Consider the following 21,899-nt stretch of genomic DNA (forward strand, 5'->3'; position numbering starts at 1 on the left):
GAAGTAGCTGGTATAAGTATTTTTCTCTCCATTTTATGGAGAAGGAAACAGATCAGAGAGGTTATATGATTTGCTTCAGCTCCTAGTTATTGTTAAAGCAGAAATTCAAACTTAAGACTCTAATAGATCTTTTTGTAACTCCATGTTTCTACATCTGGTGATTTATATTTTTTCATGTACACCTGTTCCATCCTTGCTTCAGTTATCTCTCTGTTTTATGGAGAACTCTTCCCTCTTTGAGCCTTTCAGCAATGGGGCTTAGTGTACTACAAAATATTATCCTGCTGGGAAGGGCATTAGAAGTTATTGAATCATAGATTTAGAATCCAAATGGACTTTATTGTTGTGGTTGACACAACACAAGACACAAAGAATTGTCTTATGTCTTACTCTTTGTAACTCTATTTAGGCTTTTTTTTTTTTTTGGCAAAGATAGTATAATGGTTTGTCATTTCCTTCTCTAGTTCATTTTATAGATGAGGAAACTGAGGAAAACTGGGTTAAGTAATTTATCTAGGGTCACATAGCTAGGACATGCTTGAAGTTGAATGTGGAAACTTAGAGACCATCTAACCCTCCTCTCTACCTATATCATCCCAAGAAGATAACTTCCTTTTTAGGAAGGCAGTTCTACATGTGGTGCCATTACATGGCCCATAAGTCTTTACTGTATTCTTATGATCTCCCAGTTTAAGTGAAAACCCTGAACTGTTGTTTTCCTCACACTGTTAATGAATTTTCAGTTAAAGCTTCTCAGGGCTTTGTGCTCTTCAAATCGAGCCCCTTGATAGAGTATAGAGCATTTCTGAAACCCAAAGGGGCTGATTCTTCACAAGGTTCTTGTGATATAAATTGGTTTTTGGAAGAGAAAAATTAAGGCTTCATGAGAAGTTAGTTCCTTGAGTGCTGTTCTCAAAGACTCAGGAATAGAGTTCCTCACCCTGGGCTTCATTCCTGAGCTCTAGCTTTTCTATGGCCACTTTTTGATTAACGTAGAGCAGTTCAGGGTGAAGGCCAGCCCCTAATATTACTGTTTCCATATTTATTCACTCTAGAATGAGAAAAATCTTCCTGCTAGAAGGATCAAGAAACACTATGGAAATTTTCTCCCCAAAAAGTTATTTGCTTGTTTTAAAATAATTGAAGGAAAGGAAATGCTTGATTTCAGTTAAAGCTTAATAAAATTAAAAATCGAATTCTTTTTTCCCCCCTCATCTAACTTTACTGAGCCTCTGAAATCTCTCTGCAAAGTGTGGACCTTATGTTAAGAATCTTTGATGTAATTCACACCCTGTTCTCATTTTATAGAAAGGGAAATTGAGGTTTAAAGGAAAGAAGTGTTTTATCTAACTAAATTCACCCTGGCAGTGTGAGGTAAAGGAACCTTGATCTTATTCAGGCCCTCCCTCCTCCGTTATACAGAAAAGGAGAATAGGAATAGGAAGGGGAGATTTGTCCTATGTCATACTGACAATTGTCAGGTAAAGAAAATTTGTTCTAGTTCCGCTTCTCTTCCCATTTTACAAATAAGGAAACTGATGTCTAGAAAGGGAAAAATTACACAGGTGGTATGAGAGCCACAAGTAAGAGCCAGCTCTTTTGATTCCCCATTCAGTGTTCTTTCCTCTATGCCAAGTGCCAAATTTTGTGTGAACTTTTGCATAGAGACCCATTTCTCACATCTTTAAAGTGAAAAGAATGTTTTCTTTCATTTTAAATATGAAAAAGGTAACACCATTCATGGTTAAATGATTTTCCCAAATTATACAAGATGTCTCTTTGATTCCTACAACAGATCATCAAAATGGATGTATTTGTCAGGCCACCTGAAATAAAGGATAGAACTCTGGACTTACAATTAGGAAGTTTTGTTGTTATTCAATTCTTTCAGTCGTAAAAAACTCTTCATGAACTCGTTTTGAGTTTTCTTGGCAAATATACAAAAGTTTTCTTCTCTAGCTGTTGTAAAGATAAGAAGATTGAGGAAGTGGAGTTAGGTGACTTTCCCAGGATCACACAATTAGCAAGTGTCTGAGGCTGAATTTGAATTTAAGTGTTTCTGATGCCAGACTGAGAGTTTAGAAAAACTAAGATTTGAAACCTGCTTAAGATACTAGCTGTAGGATCCTGAGCAATTTAAACTTTTTTGAATGTTTCTTCATCTACAAAATGGAGATGATAATCTCATCCACCTCACAGTATTTTTATACATCTAAAGAGCTTTGAAAATCTTAAAGGACTACTAAAATGCCAGCCATTTTCCATTCTGTCACTGTCATCAATATAGATTCTTCTGAGGCAGTTTAAGATATTCTTTCAAGTTTATAGCTCTTATTACTGTCAGTGCCTCCTGGCTTTCATCTTCCTGGAAAGTTTAGGAAGGCTCACCCAGTTCATTGCAATTAATCTCTCCTGATTAAAATCAGGGTGGCCAGCCTGACTTAATCTATGTCACTGAAAACCAATCATGATATTTTTTCCTCAAAATTAGAGGCAGCTTCTTATTGTTGGTTCTGGAGTTCAATAGACCTAAGTTCAAAATCTGCCTTGCTAACAGTGTGACACTGAATCAGTTACTCTGTGTGCCTCATCTGTAAAATGGGGATAATAATTTCCCTCTCAGTTCCTTTTTAATATTTGATTCACTGCTCATGAAGCTTGGAAGGACCTAATAAAATCCCAAGAGGCCATGGGTTAGCCACCTCTAAACAAAAGTCTATTCTCCTTTAACCAAGTTGGGTAGCTAGATAGGTCAGTGAATAGAACACTATGCCTGGAGTCAGGAAGAACTGAGTTCAAATCTGTTCCCAGACACTTACTAGTTCCACTCAGCAATTCCTTAATTCTATTTGCCTCAGTTTCCTCATCTGTAAAATGAACTGGAAAAGGAAATGACAAGCCATTTCCATATTCTTGCCTTACTCACTGGAGAAGGAAATGGCAAACTGCTGCAGTATCTTTCCCGAGAAAACTCTATGGACAGTAATGGTATGCTGTGACCATTGGGTCATTATGAGTTGGACACCACTCATTGACTGAAGAACAACAACCTTCCAGGGTTGTTCAGAGGATAAAAATGAGATAATAATTTAAAAAAAAAACTCTTTGCAGACCTCAAAAGTATTACACAGATGCTAGTTATTATTATCCTGTACTTAATTCATTTTTTAAAAATATTGAACAGAAGGATGCTTTTCATCTGTTTCTCTACTCTGTGATATCACACAATCTAAGCACTTCAGAGTTGGAAGGGCTTGCAGAAATCATTCCCTGTTGAATGCTTATTCAGCCTTTGTTTTTGGGGAATTCATCATCTCCTGAGGCAATCTGTTCTACTTTTGGACATTTCTAATTGTTAAGAAGTTTTTTCTTTAAAATTAAATACAACTCTTGGCAGATTTCATCCATTTCTTCTAGCTTTATCCTTTGGAGCCAAGCACAATGAGTGTTATGGTAGCTCATGGAGTACTTAGAAGATGGGATGTCTTGAACATCCCTGTCCCATCCTTCCCCACTTCTTGCCTTCTTCAGGCCTCCCCAGTTCCTCCAACCTTTCTCAGTATGTTGGGGCTCCAGACCTCTTACCTCTCTGCATCAGCCCTTCCTTACCCTGATCCTCTTCTAGTCTAATTCATGATATCCCCATCTGAAAACACCATTCCAAATGTGGTCTAACCACAGGCCCAGTCTACTGTGGAATTGGCTCCTTGTTGTGGACAGTTGTGTTATTTTAGGCCACCCAAAGGACTATCTTGGGTTTTATAGCTAGATTTATTTTTTTTATTATTTTTTTAATTGAAGTTTTTATTTTCAAAACATATGTAAGGATAATTTTTCAACATTAACCCTTGAAAAATCTTGTGTTCACATTCCCCCTCCTTCCTCTCACCTCCCCATGGCATGTAATCCAATATATATTAAACATGGTAAAAATATATGTTAAATCCAATATAGGCATACATATTTATACAATTATCTTCCTGCACAAGGAAAATCAGATCAAAAAAGTAAAAAAAGGAGAAAGAACTAGTTTGGGCAGAAAACCAGAAGTTTTCCCCTCTCAGATTGATTTTTTTTTTTTTGACTAGGTAAAAAGGCCACGTTTTACCTCATTTCTCACCTATCTTTAATCACTTATTGGACATTGACTCAAACAAACTGAGAACTGTTAAAGACCTTAACTTAAAAAAGGCCAAGGTCTCTCCCATTGTATCCAGAGCCATCTCCAGTTGTCCTGATCTATATCAGGCCACCGATGCCAGATGGCTCAGGAGGAGAGAGAGAGTTTGCACAGTCCTGCTTCACTTATATCCAATTCACATTACCTTCCTGAAGTGATAGCCTTTTCATTCTCTTTGAGAATGAAGGACATGGCCACCCAAAAGACATGACATTACTTCTGCCCACACCATAACCACAATTAGAAATGGCATTTCCCACCCTTGCTCAGTGAAGCTTGACAGATTGTTATAGAACCCCAAGGGCCATGGGTTGGCCATCTCTGATCTATACTCTATTCTCCTTGGACTAAGGAGCTCCCCTGATTTATAGATTAGACTTGCCTTGTGTCTTCTCTGTCCTTAAATTCTTAGCATTCACTTGATTCAATTTGCCTAGGTTTTCATGTAGTTCTGACATTTAATAGGGTAATTAGTGCTTTAGGCTTTAAGGATCTGTTTTGGGGTTTTTATTAATCACTCTTGTGGTTATATAGAGGAATTATGATGTGGTTATTTTGGTAGTTGGATTCCATCTCCCTCCCAGACACCTCTACCCCCAACAATTTCCATATTTGTTCATCCTGACTTTCTAATAGCCTGAAGAAGACTAAAACGGAGAGTTTCATCGGTCCCCCAGCAGGCATTTCCAATTACCCAGACTCAGAGATTAACTCACAGCAAACAGAACAGAGGTTGAGCTGTTTGAAGTTATTGGTAGTAAGACATTTTTCCTTTCCCTTACTGTAAACTAATTTGAGATGCTTTGTGGCTGGCCAACAGCCTTCGCTTTGTGAACTGATCAGACTCCTCCCTGAGAACATGAGAGGAGTTGGGGTGAGGGGAGGGATTTGCTTGGTTGGCTGGAGTAGTCACTGCTGAGGCACGGGCCTATTCAGCATGTTAGTCTTATGGGTTTTCTCCAGGAGGGCTGGTTATCTAGGTAGATGGAAAAGAAAAAAAAAAGATGCCTATCTATGTAATCCACTTCCTCAGGACAAACACAGCGTAATCTGTGCCTGGATTTTTTAATTAAAAGTGTTGGAGAGTAACTCCTGAAAAGAAATGTGAATGTGCCTGATGTCTATTGATGCTTAGGATTAAATACTCAAGGACGAACAATGAGGGCCTGATGGCTTGACTTTCTTAAAATCTCCTCCCTGCTCACCCCTAGATGTGCCTCGAGTCTGATGTGGGCTTCCCACCTGTTCCCTGCTTTCCTCCTGTTGTGAGATAAGTTATGATTACTTAGTGTTTACCATCAATCGTACCTCGTGCTTTTGACTCTGACAGGAATAGAGAAGCTTCTTGGCACTGAGAAGGTTTCTTTTCGATGATTAGAGTGATTTTCCCTGATTCCACCATCCTCAGAACAGATTTCTGAGGCTACAAATAAAAAAGAAAGCAGCAATATCACTGCACCACTTTACTGGCATCCTGTGCTCCGACAATATATTGAGTGAAAATACCTGTTATTGCCATAACTGCCATTTGTGCCTTTTCCTAAGGTTGTGACTGTTTTGTGGCTGGGGGTAGAGAGGAGTGGATGCTGAGGGATGTGTGTGTGTGTGTGTGTGTGTGTGTGTGTGTGTGTGTGTGTGTGTGTGTGTGTGTGAGTGTAGCAGCACAGGGGAAAAGAAGAATCCATTTGGAAAGTTAACAGCAGAAGGATTCAGATGGAGTAGTAGACATCTGATCTGAATTTCTTAGAGATAAGGGAGAGATCCAATACCCAGCAGGTGAGCTACCTTTCTAATTCCACACTAGCTTGCAGTGACAGGCATTATTCACTTCCACTTTGATGGTATTTTAATCTTTATTTGCTTAAAGCCCACTTTGTGGAGGGAGCAGTATTTCTGACCAAGGGGATATAATTTGTTAAAGAAAGGAACTGAACATTAATTAAGGGCCTAAGTGCCAGGCACTGAGCTGAATCCTTTGCAATTATTATCTCATTTTGATTCTGACAACAATCCTGGAAGGTAGGTGCTTTTATTGTCCCCACTTTACAATGGACTTGTCCAGGGTCATCCAGCTAGTAAGTGTTTTAGGCCACATTTGAATGTAGGTTTTTAATTACAGGCTCAGCATTCTATCAATTCCACCACTCAGCTGCCCTTAAAATAGAACTTGTTAAGATTTTTATTCCTTTTAATACATGTGTCATTGGGCATCTGTGTGATGCAGTAGATAGAGTACTGGGTCTGGAGAGAGAAAGATCTGAGTTCAAAAGCAATTTCAGATACTTCCTAGCTGTGTGAGCCTGGACAACTCAGTTTCCTCATGTGTAAAATGAGCTGGTGAGGGAAATGGCAAACCACTCATATATATTTGCTAAGAAAACTTAAAATGGGGTCACCAAGAGTCAGACATGACTGAATTAAATGAGTGAACAACAAAAATCTGTAGGATGAACAAAAGTATATACATATATACTTATATCCTAATATATAGATCCAGAAGGTCATTTGGGCTATGGTTTCTTAGCTTTTTCTCTCTTGATCCCTTTTCATCTGAGAAATTTTTATTTGACCCCAGATACATAGATATTTAAAATAGGCACACAAATCAAACATTTACTGATAATAACTCATGATTTTGTGACCCCCCTACTTTAGTTACAAGAATACGGGGTTGCAAAATCAGTTTGCAAAGCTAGGTTTGGCCAATCTTATTTTACAGATAAGAAAATTGAGGTCTGAAAAAGATAAGAATAAAAAATGTAGATTTAAAAGGGAAATGTTAAGTTATGTAATATATTACAGAAGAGAAAACTGAAGTCCTAGAGGTTTAATAATGGTTCTTCCTAGCCAGTAGCTACATGCATGTATAAATATATCACATATATCACTTTTTTCTTTCCTAAGAACTCATATAACTTTCATGAATGAAACATTTGGCTGTAAAATGGAGCTCTTTTTGAGAGTCTGAGAACTTTGTACCAAAGCAGATAATTATGTGAGAGTGTATTTAAGTTTAGAGATCTTTACTTCAGAAATCAAAAGCATCCAGTTAAGGCTGATTAAGCCAAAGTTCCTGAACTAATAATAAGTGGAAACTGAAGTATTCCATGATTCCCCAATGCTGCAGCTTGTGGCTGTTTTGATATTTATAACATTTTCCCCTAAGGCTCCCACTGCTAACTAAAATGGGTATCTCTGGGAAATTAACTTGGGGGCCATTAAGGACTGGGGGAAAGAAGGGTTGAAAATAAGTAGACTACAGTGTCAGACAGAATTTGTGTGTGTGTGTGTGTGTGTGTGTGTGTGTGTGTGTGTGTGTGTGTGTGTGTATGTGTGTGTGATTATCTTGTGCCAGGAGTCAAAGATAGAGTTTTTTCCCCTCCTAGCTTGAAAGAATGAGCTTTTATCACTAAAGCACTTAAGCCTTCAGGTCCCTTTGAATGAAGTTTCAGAGCTTCTTACTAGAGATGGGAGGATATGTACAAATGCTGTGGTGAATATTATGAGGGGAAAATGTCTCTTTAGAAAGGGGGTAACTCCATGAGTTTATTAACCTTAAAACTGTAAAGAGTTTTTTTTCATGAAATTGTGTATAGACTAAGCATTCTCTAATTTAGGAAGTAGTTCAATTACTGTTGTTTGATGTAATAATCAGTAAAGTAAGATGTTCAAAGTTACTATTAGAACACATTGAGAGATACTGAAGAGAGGAGTTATATCCTATCTTAAGTGGCCTACTAGAGTTGAATCAGGAGTCAGAAAAAAATCCAAGTTCAAATCTTTTCTCAGACATTTACTAACTTAATGATCCTTGGCAAGTCATTTAATCTCTTACTATCTCAGTTTTCTCATCTATAAAATAGAAATAATAATAATAATAATAATATCTACCAGCCATGATTTTTACAGATTAAATGAAATAATGTTTGTAAAAAGCACTTTGTAAATTTTAAAGTGCTATATCAATGCTAGTTATTCTTAGGTCAGTTATATGGTGCAGAAGGGCTTGGAATCAAGAACATTCATTTTTCATGAGTTCAAATCAGCTTTAGACACTTACTAGCTATGTAATTCAGGGAAATCTGTTTGCCTCAATTTCCTCAACTGTAAAATGAGAATAAAATATCAAACTATTCCACTATCTTTGCCAAGAAAACTCCAAATGGGGTCATGAAGAGTCAGATCTCATTGAACCAAAACTATTATTATTTTTGTCATGGGTAGATGAATATGTGACATCTAACAGTTTAAAATTTTTAAATTTCTATTCATTTTAAAAGAAGGAAGGAAGGAAAGAAGAATTTTTTATGCTGAGATGTGGTACCACTGATCTAATCTGGGCTTGAAGACTTCTAGTGATAGAGAACTTCTACCTTCTTAGTCCACAGAGAAAGAAGATATCAGGATTTATAGCTATTACATCTAAACCTGGAGTCATTGTCAAGGATTCTTGAAATTGAAAGGTCTGCTCTTGGAAAAGCTTTTGGAAACTAGAGATCAGGAGTTGAAAAGAGGGAACTAAAGAAGAGATTCCCATAAGATGGCAAAGTATAGACTATGACTCTTGAAGACCTGGCTCTTCTATGAGATAGGGAAAACCCTGAAGGTCCTCCTGTTTGATAAAAACTGCACTCAGTGATGGAGATTGGCGTGGCAAAAATGACTGGAGTTTCAATGTGCTTTTAGGATAAAGCCACTCAGTAAAAATTGTTACTTTTTCTAAAGGTTCCATTTTGAATTTTTTTCCAAGATTAAGCAAAAAATGACCTTTATTAATTGGGATCAGATGGTTATTCTCTCAGCTTTTGTGGGGGCAATATCTAGGAAATGGAAAAGTAAAAAGTTTTCTAAGTGAAATTAGGACCTTTGTGATTAACACACAAGTTGCTGAAAAATGAGGAGTTTCAGCTAAAGTTTTGTGAACTAGTGAGGGGAAGTAGTTATAAGATCTGGAATTATGCTTTATTTGCATAAATCCCTGGCTCTCCAGTCAAAAATTTGATGAATGACTTCTAAGAAGATTTCTTGTGACTCCTTTAGAAAGTTGAACCTGCTCTGCTTTTGATAATAAAGATCTGAACTTGGTGTGGTAAGCCAGCTCCCTAATCTTTCTTTCTTTTTTTTTTTAAATTAATTTATTTTTTTAATTCATTTTTCCAAATTTTCCCCTCCCTCCCTCCACTCCCTCCTCCCAATGGCAGGTAATCCCATACATTTTACATGTGTTACAATATAACCTAGATACAATATATGTGTGTAAATACCTTTTTCTTGTTGCACATTAATCATTAGCTTTCGAAGGTATAAGTAACCTGGGTAGATAGACAGTACTGCTAACAATTTACATTCGCTTCCCAGTGTTCCTTCTCTGGGTATAGTTATTTCTGTCCATCATTGATCAACTGGAAGTGAGTTGGCTCTTCTCTATGTTGAAGATTTCCACTTCCATCAGAATACATCCTCATACAGTATTGTTGAAGTGTACAGTGATCTTCTGGTTCTGCTCAATTCACTCAGCATCAGTTGATTTAAGTCTCTCCAAGTCTCTCTGTATTCCTCCTGCTGGTCATTTCTTACAGAGCAATAATATTCCATAACCTTCATATACCATATTTTACCCAACCATTCTCCAATTGATGGACATCCATTCAACTTCCAGTTTCTAGCTACAACAAAAAGAGCTGCCACAAACATTTTGGCACATACAGGTCCCTTTCCACTCTTTAGTATTTCTTTGGGATATAATCCCAATAACAGCAATGCTGGGTCAAAGGGTATGCACAGTTTGACAACTTTTTGGGCATAGTTCCAAATTGCTCTCCAGAATGGCTGGATTCTTTCACAACTCCACCAACAATGTATCAGTGTCCCAGTTTTCCCACATCCCCTCCAACATTCATCATTATTTGTTCCTGTCATTTTAGCCAATCTGACAGGTGTGTAGTGGTATCTCAGAGTTGTCTTAATTTGCATTTCTCTGATCAGTAGTGAATTGGAACACTCTTTCATATGCGTGGAAATAGTTTCAATTTTATCATCTGAGAATTGTCTGTTCATATCCCTTGACCATTTATCAATTGGAGAATGGTTTGGTTTCCTATAAATCACTCCCTAATCTTTCTATACCATACTCTTCTTCTGCAAAGAGTTCTATAGCATGTGCTTTGGTATTGAATTCATGAAAATCCTTGTAGCTCCACATTTAGAATGTAAACCCTTTGGGACAGAGACTTTCATTTCTTATTTTTTAATCCCCAGATCCAATTTATGCATATGGGATTAAACTGGTCACACTGAAGATAGTTAGTCAGTTTACTCATTTGTTTGTTTAACTATGCCAAACAAACAAATGAAACTAGGTGGTAGACCCATAGAGCCTAGAATCAGAAAAATTCAGCTTTGTGAGTTCAAAGCTGGTCATAGACACTTGCTAATTATGTTATCCTGGACAAGTCACTTAATTCTGTTTTGCCTTAGTTTTCCTCATCTGCAAAATAAGCCGGAAAAGAAAATGATATTTGATTCCAAAATCTTCACCAAGAAAACCCCAAAAGGAATCAGTCGTGGTTGAAATAAACAACAAAAATGTTTGCTAGGCTTCTGAATTTTTTTTCTCATTTTTCCAGGATACAAAGAAGCCTAAATATATTTAATATTCTTGGAATATGTTGGGAGGGAGAAAAATGTATTACATGCATGTTTGGGTGGGCATATTTGACCAGGCCTATGATTTCATTCATAGAAGTTTCTCTTACCACACATGGGCTTTGCATGGAGCTTTATACCTTAGAAAGCTGCCAAGGGCACTGGAAGATTTAATAATTTGCTCAAGATCATATAGCCAATGTCAGAGGCAGACTGGGACTCAGATTTTCTTACTATGAGTAAGTTTTTGTCTTCTAACCCAAGCTTCCTTTCTCTTGTGATTATATGCACATGTATACTTTTGCATACATATAACACATATATGGATATATATATACACACACATATGTTTAATATACTATGTATTTAATGCATATATTTATCACACATAATCACACATATTTAATATATTTAGCAAACTGTACACATATATATTTAACATACCATATACATATTTATACATATTTATATATATTAAATGTATTATATTCATGTTTAATATACTATATATTTAATGCATATATTTACCACATACCATCACACATATTTAATATATTTAACATGCTGCAATATGCATATCAAACATACATATTTAATATATCATATCAGTATATTCAGCATACTATATATTTAATGCATATATTTACCATATATTTCATGTATTTAACATGATATACATAATTTAATATGTGTTTATATATAGTAAATACATTTAATATGCATATTTACATATATTTTAAAATTTAAAATTATATTTAATGTATATATTCATATATATTAAATACACATATTTAATTAACTCTATCCATATATTCAATATACTATGTATTTCCCGTCTAAACAAATCAGTAAGCATGTTTTAAAATTAAATTTTTGCCCAGTATAAGTTCTCTTCATGTTAAATTATTGATGACAAATTTTACAGCACTCTATTGGATTTTAGGATATTTCATTTTTGAGTGACCTACCATTTATTAGATTTTATTTGCCCGTGAAATCCATTTCCAGTTCATACTGTATCTACTTTGGGATCATTCACCAGAAATCTATTCCCAAGTTTCTCCTTATTTTAGTGAAATATCTCTAGCTCAGCACTTTTCCTAAGGTGGCTGATCTAATCATTACACTATCACTTATCACTCCTCATTTCCTCTGCTATCTCAGTCAAACTGAATGGATAGCACATCAGGTGACATTCAGAAGTGCTGGTTAAATCCCCCCCAACCCCAATCACCTTTCTCTTCACCCTGGAAAGAGGGTGTTTCATAAACTCTTTGGGTTTGGAGTTAATCCTAGTGGTCATTTTGACTTCCCCCTTGTACCAGGGGTGGGGCGTGAGTGGGGAGGATGCAGGTTTACCAAAGAGTAATAATTGTATCTGTCTTCCCACTTAAAGCCACAATCCAATTACCTGAGCAATATTAGATGCCCAGTTAAAAGAATGTGATTTTGCCCCCTCACTGCCTCCTGAGCTACCTTCCTGTATTAGAATCTTGATTTCCCCCCCCCCCCCCCGGGGCCAGCTGGCAAGAGGATTCAAATTTGTCATCACAGAAATAAAATTTGTCACCTCTGTGTTCTCAACTCCTGATTTCTCATGTTTAACCAGCACTTTGAATTGATATAAACATGTCAGGTTTCTATTTTTATTTCTTAATTAATTCTAAAAAAAGAACAGGAAATGGGCCCAATGATAGAAAAGGGATAGGGCCAGGTAGAACCAAAAGTTACATTTTTATCCCTACTTTAAAAAGCATTTAATTGAATGAAGCTTGAAAGTGTGTTAACCAATTTCAAAAATACCTTAGAGTGTTGGAAGCTTTCATTCTTAGAACTTCTTTTAAAATGACCTGAATTTTTGGGCATGTCTGTTCTTAACAAATATGATGATATCAACAGACAGTTTAACCCTTCATTTCACCACATGCTTTGAGGACTGAGTAGTAAACTCAATAGACTGTTTTGGTGAGAAGCAACATACTCTATTTGAAAGATCTCTGAATTTAGTTAAGGGTATTGGATTAGAATTTTATTATGTATATGTATATGTATGTATGTATATATGTGTGTATATGTATATGCATGTATATATGTATATATATGTGTGTGTGTATACATATACATATATATATATATATGTATGTATGTATGTATGTATGTTAACAATCATTTCCTTTTTCTGGTTCTCATTTCCTTCATCTATCAAATGAGGGGCTAAGTCAGCTAGCCTAAGAGAATAGAGTGTGGGGCTGAATCATGCCTCCCATTCTTTACTGGCTGTGTAATCTAGTTATCTTTCCTAAGTAGCAGTTTCTTTATCTGAAAAATAGGAATATAAAGAGCCCCAACTTCACAGAGAATATAAAGGTACACCCTTAATAAATGTAAATCTGTAAAATGGAGAAAATAATAGCACTTATGTTAAATGGTTTTAGTAAGAATCAAATGACATAATGTATATATAAAGCGTTTTGCAAACTTTAAGACACTCTATAGATACTGGCTATTATTAGTAGGTGATTCCTAAGAGCCTTTCTGGGTCTAAATTATATACTTTTACACATTTTTCAGATAAATAAAAAATTTCCTTTTTTAGCACCAAAACTATTTTTATATGAACTATTTGGGGAGAAAATCTTTCTCAAATAGATTACACAGAAATGGTCCAACGATTCCAAAAACAACTTGGAATATGCAAGAAAATAGCTAGCATTTATGCATGCTTTAAAGTTTGCAAAGTGATAGATATTACTTTATTAATCCTCATAAGCGCTATTTAAAATAGATGCTATTTGTCATTTCAGTCCAGTCTGACTCTTTTTGTCCCCATTTAGGGATTTCTTGGGCAAAGATACTAGAGTAGTTTTCCATTTCCTTCTCCAGCTCATTTTACAGATGAAGAAACTGAGGTAGGCAAAAGAGTCACAGCTAGGAAGTCTTTGCAGCTGGAATTGAACTCAGGAAGAGGAATATCCCTAAATCGAGATTTGGTACTTTATCTATAGTGCCAGTCAGCTGCACTGACGCTTAATTACTCTATTTTGTATGTCTTATATGTATCCCTATATTGCTTGCTGCTTACTTGCTTTCTGTTGTCTTTTGTTCTTAGAGAGTAAAATGAGATCACTGTGTTAGGATCAGTGTACAGTGTATCCATCTGTGGTTGATCAGAACCATAGGAACTCAGAAGACTCTACCACAGATCTGACACAATCTATCTAGATATTGTTTTTCCTGTTAGATTATGAACTCCTTGAAGACAAGGACTTGTGCTTACTTCTGCTTTCAGGTCCTTGGTCCCTAAGCATGCTACCTGCCAGGTAGGAGGCACTTGGGAAATACTTGTTGGTTAGTTGATCATAAGAATTCTGAGAAGCTCACTGATACTTGTATGACTCAAAATGAAGAAAGCAGAACCAGAAAAACAACGTGCCAACAATGTAAATGAAAATAACACTAAAACACATCACTCGTCTGACCAAATGAAATGACTAATCTTAGAGGATGAAAAAGATGAGAAGGAGGCAAAATGTTGAATAAACTGTTACATACAATGTGTTTGGCTCTTCCTAACTATTTGTTCAATAAGTTTATTAAGTGTCTACTAAATACTAATAACTAGGCCATACGGTAGACAGAGCATCAGGCCTGAAGTCAGGAAGAGCTGAATTAAAATCCACATCAACCTTAGATACTTACTAGGTATGTGACCCTGGCCAAGGGCTTTCCCTTAATTTCCTCATCTATAAAATAAGCTGGAAAAGGAAATGGCAAATCACTTCAGTATCTTTGCCAAGAATACTCTAAATGGGGTCACCAAGAGTCAGATATGATTGAATAGACTGAAGAACTATGTACTAGGCACTATGCTAATAATCAGTAGGGATTAGGCAAAAGATGGTCCTTGCCCTTAAATTTTCTTTTTTTCTTTTTTCTTTTTTTTCCTGAGGCTGGGGTTAAGTGACTTGCCCAGGGTCACACAACTAGGAAGTGTTGAGTGTCTGAGACCAGGTTTGAACTCGGGTCCTCCTGAATTCAGGGCTGGTGCTCTATCCACTGCGCCACCTAGCTGCCCCTGCCCTTAAATTTTCAGTGTGACCATTTACAACTCTGAAATCAGCAAACTGCAAATCAAGATTTGATTTATTGTTTTCTTGTTTGTTTAAAAATTTAAGAAAATGATTGGGAAAATGTTAATAAGGTAGATTTAATTTAAAAGTAGTTCATGGATATATTCTCCAGCACATCTCTGATTATATAAGGAAGGATTTTATGGGAATTAGAAGGAGGGAAAAATTATTGAGAAATGAATATGAAAAAGCATTATTAAAACATTACAAAAAACCACATGATTTGTTGCATACCTGCCCTTAAAGCCTATAAATATATCCTATATGTTAAACATAATTTAATATTTTCTTGATTACATAGTTTCATCATAGTGAGCATCAATTATTGTATCTTGATAAAATTTGGTCAAGGAATGGGGAATTGACTGGATGCCTATCAATTGGAGAATGATTGAATAGTTATGGTATATGAAGGTAATGGAATATTATCGTTCTATAAGAAATTGAGTAGCTGATTTCAGAAAGGCCTGGAAAGATTCACATGAACTGATGCTGAGTGAAGTGAGCAGAAATAGGAGGCCATTTTATACATTAACCCTAAGATTATGTGATGATCAACTATGATAGATTTAGCTCTTCTCAGCAATGCAGTGGTCCAGAACAATTCTAATGGACTTAGGATAGAAAATGTTGTCTGCATCCAGAGAAAAAACTATGGAGACTGAATATAGATCAAATTATACTATTTTCCCTTTTTTTGTTTGCTTTTTTCTCATTGTTTTTCTCTTTGTTTTGTTTTGATTTTTCTTTTATGACTTGACTAATATGGAAATATGTTTAAAATGATTGTATATATATATATATGTATATATATAGCTTGTATCAAATTGTTGTCTTAGGGAAGAGGAAAATAAGGGAAGAAGAAAAATATTTGGAATTCAAAATTTTATAAAAATGAATGTTGAAAATGGTCTTTATATGTAATTGGAAAAATAAAATGCTACTGAAATTTTAAAAAATAAAATTTGTATCACCTACCTTTTGAGGTTGTTTTATAGGAAACACTTAAAGCACTCTAGCAACACAGTATTTTACTGAAATAGTATAGTTTTACGATGACAATTCACTTTTTGTTATCAATGAGATGTATAACAACCATATGTCCCAGGTGTTCCTGGATGTTCTTGATTGCAAATATTCTGTATGGTCCCCATAAACTGTTAAAATGGCTCAGCAATCTTACAAATAGTGACTGAATGAATAGAGTGCAGTAAACAGCAGCATGCAAATATATTGTGAAGGACTGAAAACCACAACAGACCAAGAATCACAGGTTAAAAGAAGTATTGTGAAGAACTTATGAAAATGTGTGTATGTCTACATTTTGCACATTCAGCCAGATATGATCCTATTTGCTAATGGTAGGTGAAGACCAGTGTCTTCAGCTACAAAAGTTTTTAATTGTTGAGCTAAGGCATCATACTGCATAAACCATGCGGGAGACGGGCAGGGGAAAAGGATTTTGTTTTGGAAACTCAGGTCCCCGTAACAAATTTTCAGAGTTGGAAGAGACTTCAGAGTTCACCACGTCCAATATTATTGCAGGATCTCTTCTAGTAATAGTCTAGGAAGAAAGAGCTCACTACCTCACACATGGTCTACATTTGCTGTCTTTGAAACTATATAGGATTGTTGATATCAAACTGGAAGGGATCTCAAAGATTATTTCCTCCAATCCCTTCTTTTTACAGATAAGGAAGCTGAAACTCAGAGAGGTTGAGCCTTGAGCAAGGTCACATGGGTAGTAGTGTCAAGAACTACTTGAAGAATTGAGATTTGAACTTAAGGTGAGATTTGAACCCAAGACTTTTGATTTTAGAATCATGACTCTTGCCATTGTACCATGTTGCCTCCTTAAAGGTATTTGGTAAATAGCATAGTCCAAATGGCAGAGTAGTTTTGTCTATGAGTAAAAACCCTTTTGTTTCTTGGTTGTATTCCTTTGTCCTGGAGATCACCAGATTTGTTGTCCTTAATTATAATTATTTCAGTTATATTCGACTCTTTGTGACTCCCTTTTGGGGAGTTTTCTTGGCAGAAATACTAGAGTGATTTGTCATTTTCTTCTCTAGCTCATTTTACATTCGAAGAAACTGAAACAAAATTAAGTGGCCTGTCTAGCGTTACACAGCTCTAGTAAGTGTCTGAGGCTGCATTTGAACTCAGGAATATCAATGTTGGTGATTCCAAGCTCAATGGATCACCAGATAAGTCTCTTGTATCTGTGGTTTGAAATCATCTTGGAAACCACTTGTAATGATTTTAATAGATAAGAGGGTCAATTTGGATCCAGTTTTCACTTCTTTCCCATGAACTTTCTAGATGGCATGGCCGTCTTGATCATATTTGAGTAATGTTGGGGCTGGGGGAGTGCCTTTTAAAGTATAGACATGACCCATAGTTTTTGGACAGAATGTGGGTCCTTAAACTAAAGACCTCTGAGGTGGATTAGATATGTTAACTGTGCGTCTGGGCCCTAGTCTAGACCTCTGTGGGAGTCATAAATTTAAACCTATTTGTTGCATAATATTCAATCTGAAAGTGCAGCTGCAGAAATGAGGAAGCAGTCCTATTGGTTGCCAGGAGTAAAAAAGCAGACAACAGCTGTGGCAGCAGCAAGGCAGACGGGAAATAAGCTAGTTATTGACTGTTGTAAGGTTTGGGTGGCTCTCCTTCTATGCTCCTTTCTTCTCAGGCCGAGTCTTCTTCCCCTCATCCTCCCCACCCTCCAGATCTCTTCATTCCTCTGTGCTCTAAATGTCTGCTCTGGGAAAACTAGGTCACTGTTACTGGAGAGGAGAGAAATCAAGAAATAACAAACTTTAGGGGACAACATGCACTTTTTTCCTTGCCAGTTGCTTAAGAGTAGCCTACATTCATCTATGAAGCCAGGCCCTGTGTTGTAAATAGAGTTGAGAATTTCCTACTTGTTTTATACACTTGACCACGACTTGGGAAAATCCTAGTGAAGCTTAGTGTGAGTCAGAACTGTCATGTCCCCTCCTGGTCTCTGCATAGGTAAAGTGTCCCTCCTGGGACTCTTGTATCTAGATACTTTATTGTATAAATGAGCCATGTTCATTTAGATTTAAGAGAAATAGCTTTTGTATTTTATGATGGCAGGGAACCATATTTTCCTTATTGTATATGTATTTATAAAGTATGTGTATCTCCTTAGAGCCAGGAATATCTGGATGTGGGTCTTGAGCTAAGAAGGAAGTCATAGAGTGGGTGGGAGAGAGGGTTGGTCACTTATGAAAAGTTACCCAATATTAGTCATATTTGAGATGTTTGGTACATGTTTAAGAGAAAACAAAACAAGTAGTGGGAGGGAATACCTTAAAAATATACAGTATTGATGATTGCTGTTTTGGCATAGATTAGATTAGTTTATCTAGAGCACTGGGCCTGGAGTCAGAAGATCTGAGTTCAAACATGGCCTTAGACTCTTAGTAGATGTGAAACCTGGGGCAAGTTACTTATCTACCTCAGTTTCTTCAAATGTAAAATGAAGATAATAGCAACACATTTACAAGTTATTGTAAAGATCAAATAAGATACTTGTAAAAGCGTTTAACACAGAGACTGACACATAGTAGATGCTGAATACATACTTGTTTCTTTCTGCTCCTTCTTGAGTTATTATATATTAATTGCCTCCTTTGTGCCAGCCACCATGAGAAGTGCTGGGGATAGAAGTACAAATGAGCACTTGGTCCAATATATCTTTTTATGTATATTTCCTGTGACAGATACTTTGTTGGCTTATTTTTATATCCCCACTGTCTAGCCCATAATAAATGCTCAATAAATATTTGCTAGTGATAATGAATACACACTTAACAAACTCAAGGAGTTTGAGTCTAAAGAGAAGGAATGGTAATTTTAAATGAAATAGAGTTTTTAAAAAGGATTTTTTGTTTTTGTTTTTGTTTTTTGGCTGTGTTAGGGTTTGGTTTTTGCATTTGATGGTTGTTTGTTTTGAGACTAGCTAGCTTTCTGCCTGTCTTTTAGAAGGAGTCATCTGGGGCTGATGAGGAATGAGGTAGAAAAGAAAAATGAAGACTGATCTCAACTCAATACTCAGAAAATGATTCCCTCCTTCCCACCTTTCCCTGTTCCTTTGAAGGGGGCACTCATGCATTATCATTTGGTAGTGTTTTTACTGGAAAGACCTGCTCTATCTCTTTTACTTCCCTTGTCAAGTATGCCAGATTACTGTCACTGGGACTTCTTTCCAGATGATGGAGGATTGGAGTAACTTAGCTGCAACAGTTAGAGAGGCAAGCCCTCTCTATTAGATATACCCACAGTTTTCATCAACCCTTCATGTCTGCCATTTTGGTGCACCTCTTGTGTGACTCTGGTGCAGTATGAATTATGAACATAGGCCGACATAGACTCCCATGAACTTTCCCACACACTGCAGTAGTGACACAAGGTGGAAAAGACCCAGGACCAAACACTGCAGGTTAGTACCAGTTTGTCTAGTTACACCTCCTATTCTCAATTGGATCCCTTCTCAGCCTTTATACCCCACTACTTTCCATGACTTGATTTCTCACCATAAAGTATAGATCTCTTCAATCCAGGATATATCAGTACCTTATAGATCATCTCTGACCCACTCACACAGGAACTCCGGCAGTCTACTTTTATTGGATCCAGGTGTTTCTTATAGCCAGTGTGTTCTCATAGTGAGTAATATGGCAGAATGGCAGGAAACTCTGGTGGGCAACACAAGGAGATGCCTCTGCTTTCTTCTAATCCAAGTGCCATTTTTGTTACCATAAGACATGTCTAGTCTTTTCCCACCCCTCCCCACTTGAAAAGGTTAAAAAAGGAAAACAAACATGGGGAGAACAAAACAATAACTGCCCCTTCCCACTGTATCTGGTGATTTGTTTATCCCTTTGGAATATTGATTCTTTGAGGTCATGGACTTTCTGAATATTGTCTGGGTCACTGCTAAACATAACAGGAATGAAGGATTAGATGGGGTAAGAATTTAGATAATAATAATTCTGTAGTTTCGGGATTCTGGTGATGGATGCCATTGATACTGCTACATCTTATTAACTTAGAAGAGGGTTTCCATGACACAGACCGTGTCCTGAACTGGTAATTTTTGACAAAGCAAAGTAATGAGGGCAGTGTCTTGTGATTTTAAAAGCTAAGCAGTCGGTGCATTTAAAAAATTTTTTTTAGCTATTTCTTCCCTGTAGGAAAGTAAAGAAATCTGCGATAAAATAATAATTAAATGCTGACAGTGCTAAATTTCCACCCAGTGTGAGCTGGCAGCAGTCTCATACCAAAACATTAGGTCACTTGAAGAAAAAAAAAAGTCTGATTAAATCCCTCTGTAGGCTTTTCTGATTATCCCTACTGAAAAGAACTGGGGACAGTAATGAGAGAGTGCATCTGACAGTTGCAATTTGCCTTTGAAAAAAAGGTAAAAGAGTAAAGTGTGAATGTGTGTGTAGTTTTTGAAGGAATTACTTGTTGGTCTTTGCTGGTGGGATTTTTTTTTTTTTAACTAATCATCAGTTTCTAGCAACCTTGAAGAACTCCACCAGCAAGGAATATGTGAAATCACAATTATGTTGTGTTACCAGGGTACAAAATAAAAAGTTAACAGTTTAAATGCCTAAAACTTCTCAGTTCTCCACCAGTCACCCTCCCTCCTCCTCTCTTACACCAGACAGCTGTTCTCATATTTCCAGGTTTGATGGCCTTGGCATATGTTGCACCAAAAAGTATCTCCATCTATTTACTCCCTGCCCAAGGAATTTAAACCAGACTTGAGGGATTACTGAGGGGAGATAGAATGATACAGTAAACCTAAGTAGGGGGTACTTGAGTCAACCAGCAATTCTTAGTGTTTCCACTTATTTTCCCCAAGCCACCTGCTATTCATCATGTTTTCCTAATCTTTGTTAAAGTTGTCCTTCTTTTTAACCATTTCCATCTTCTATCTTATGAGACAATGCACCAATTGTCTTCTCTTGCCATGGAAACTTATTTAACACGATATTGTATAAAAGGGAAAATTGAGGTGCAGAAGGGAGGTAATTTACCCAAGGAAAACACAGTCAGCAGTAGAATCAACAACCAAAAAATCAGCAGCCAAAAATCCTGATCCCAATCCATTACAAAATCCTCCACTGTACTATGTTGTTTCTAGAGGAGTGAAATAAAGATGATGGTAGATGTGAACTCAGTAGTTCAGGTATAGGATGACAAAGAACCATGGGAAGTATTTTCAGTACTTATTTTTCCTCTAGTATTCAAATCTTTTTACTTTATTATTAGTGATATCATAGGTTTCATTTTTTTGGTAGGAACTTGGGCAAAGCAAATGAGTCAACATAAGGAGTAAGCATGGAAAGGGCCAAGTGGGAAGTAATGCTGGGAAAGGATCTGAGTTTACACATTTATTTGCAGAGTATTTCAAGGTTATTTGGTAGTTAACACATAACCATAGTCTGAAAGGGAATCTTCTGGTTTGGAGATTTGCCCCTGTATTTCCCTACTTTGCCTCTGTTTTCACTATTTTTTCCCTGGGCTCTGTATTCCTGCCATATTCCTGCTCTCTAACTGCTGTTTCTAAAGTCAGACTTCTATGAGAGTCAGTATCTTTTGGTGGTTAGTGCAACCACTAGGCTTGACAATGAAGCCCTTCCTCTGGAAAGGGAATGGCTTAAGTTGTGATTCAAAAAATCCAGTAAGTCCCTTCTACTCATTGGGTACTTAATGTTAGCTTCCTGATATTATTACTTATGCTATTTACAACTTAGGACTAGACTTCCACTTTCATGAAAGGTTTCTTGTCCGTTATATTTTTTTTTCTTATCTGGTAATACAAATCCAATAATTGTAATAATAACGAGCATTTAGATAGTGCTTTAAAAGCAGTTTAAAATATTATCTCATTTTGATCCTCA

General features: G+C 36.5%; 1 protein-coding gene across 12 annotated transcripts in view; it reads left to right on the forward strand.

Moving 5' to 3' along the window:
* The window catches only part of FOXN3 (forkhead box N3), a 497,018-nt gene that overhangs the window by 30,723 nt on the left and 444,396 nt on the right, over positions 1-21,899 (forward strand). For 4 of the 12 annotated variants that reach the window (XM_074289758.1, XM_074289764.1, XM_074289761.1 and 1 more), the window contains exon 2: positions 16,647-16,742. The exons of the other annotated variants lie outside the window; for them this stretch is intronic. The gene's annotated coding sequence lies outside the window, so the exon portion shown is untranslated. The remainder of the gene's footprint in view (positions 1-16,646; positions 16,743-21,899) is intronic. 12 annotated transcript variants of the gene reach the window in all.

Source organism: Sminthopsis crassicaudata, chromosome 2, assembly GCF_048593235.1.
Source record: "Sminthopsis crassicaudata isolate SCR6 chromosome 2, ASM4859323v1, whole genome shotgun sequence".
NCBI classification, from domain to species: Eukaryota; Metazoa; Chordata; class Mammalia; order Dasyuromorphia; family Dasyuridae; genus Sminthopsis; species Sminthopsis crassicaudata.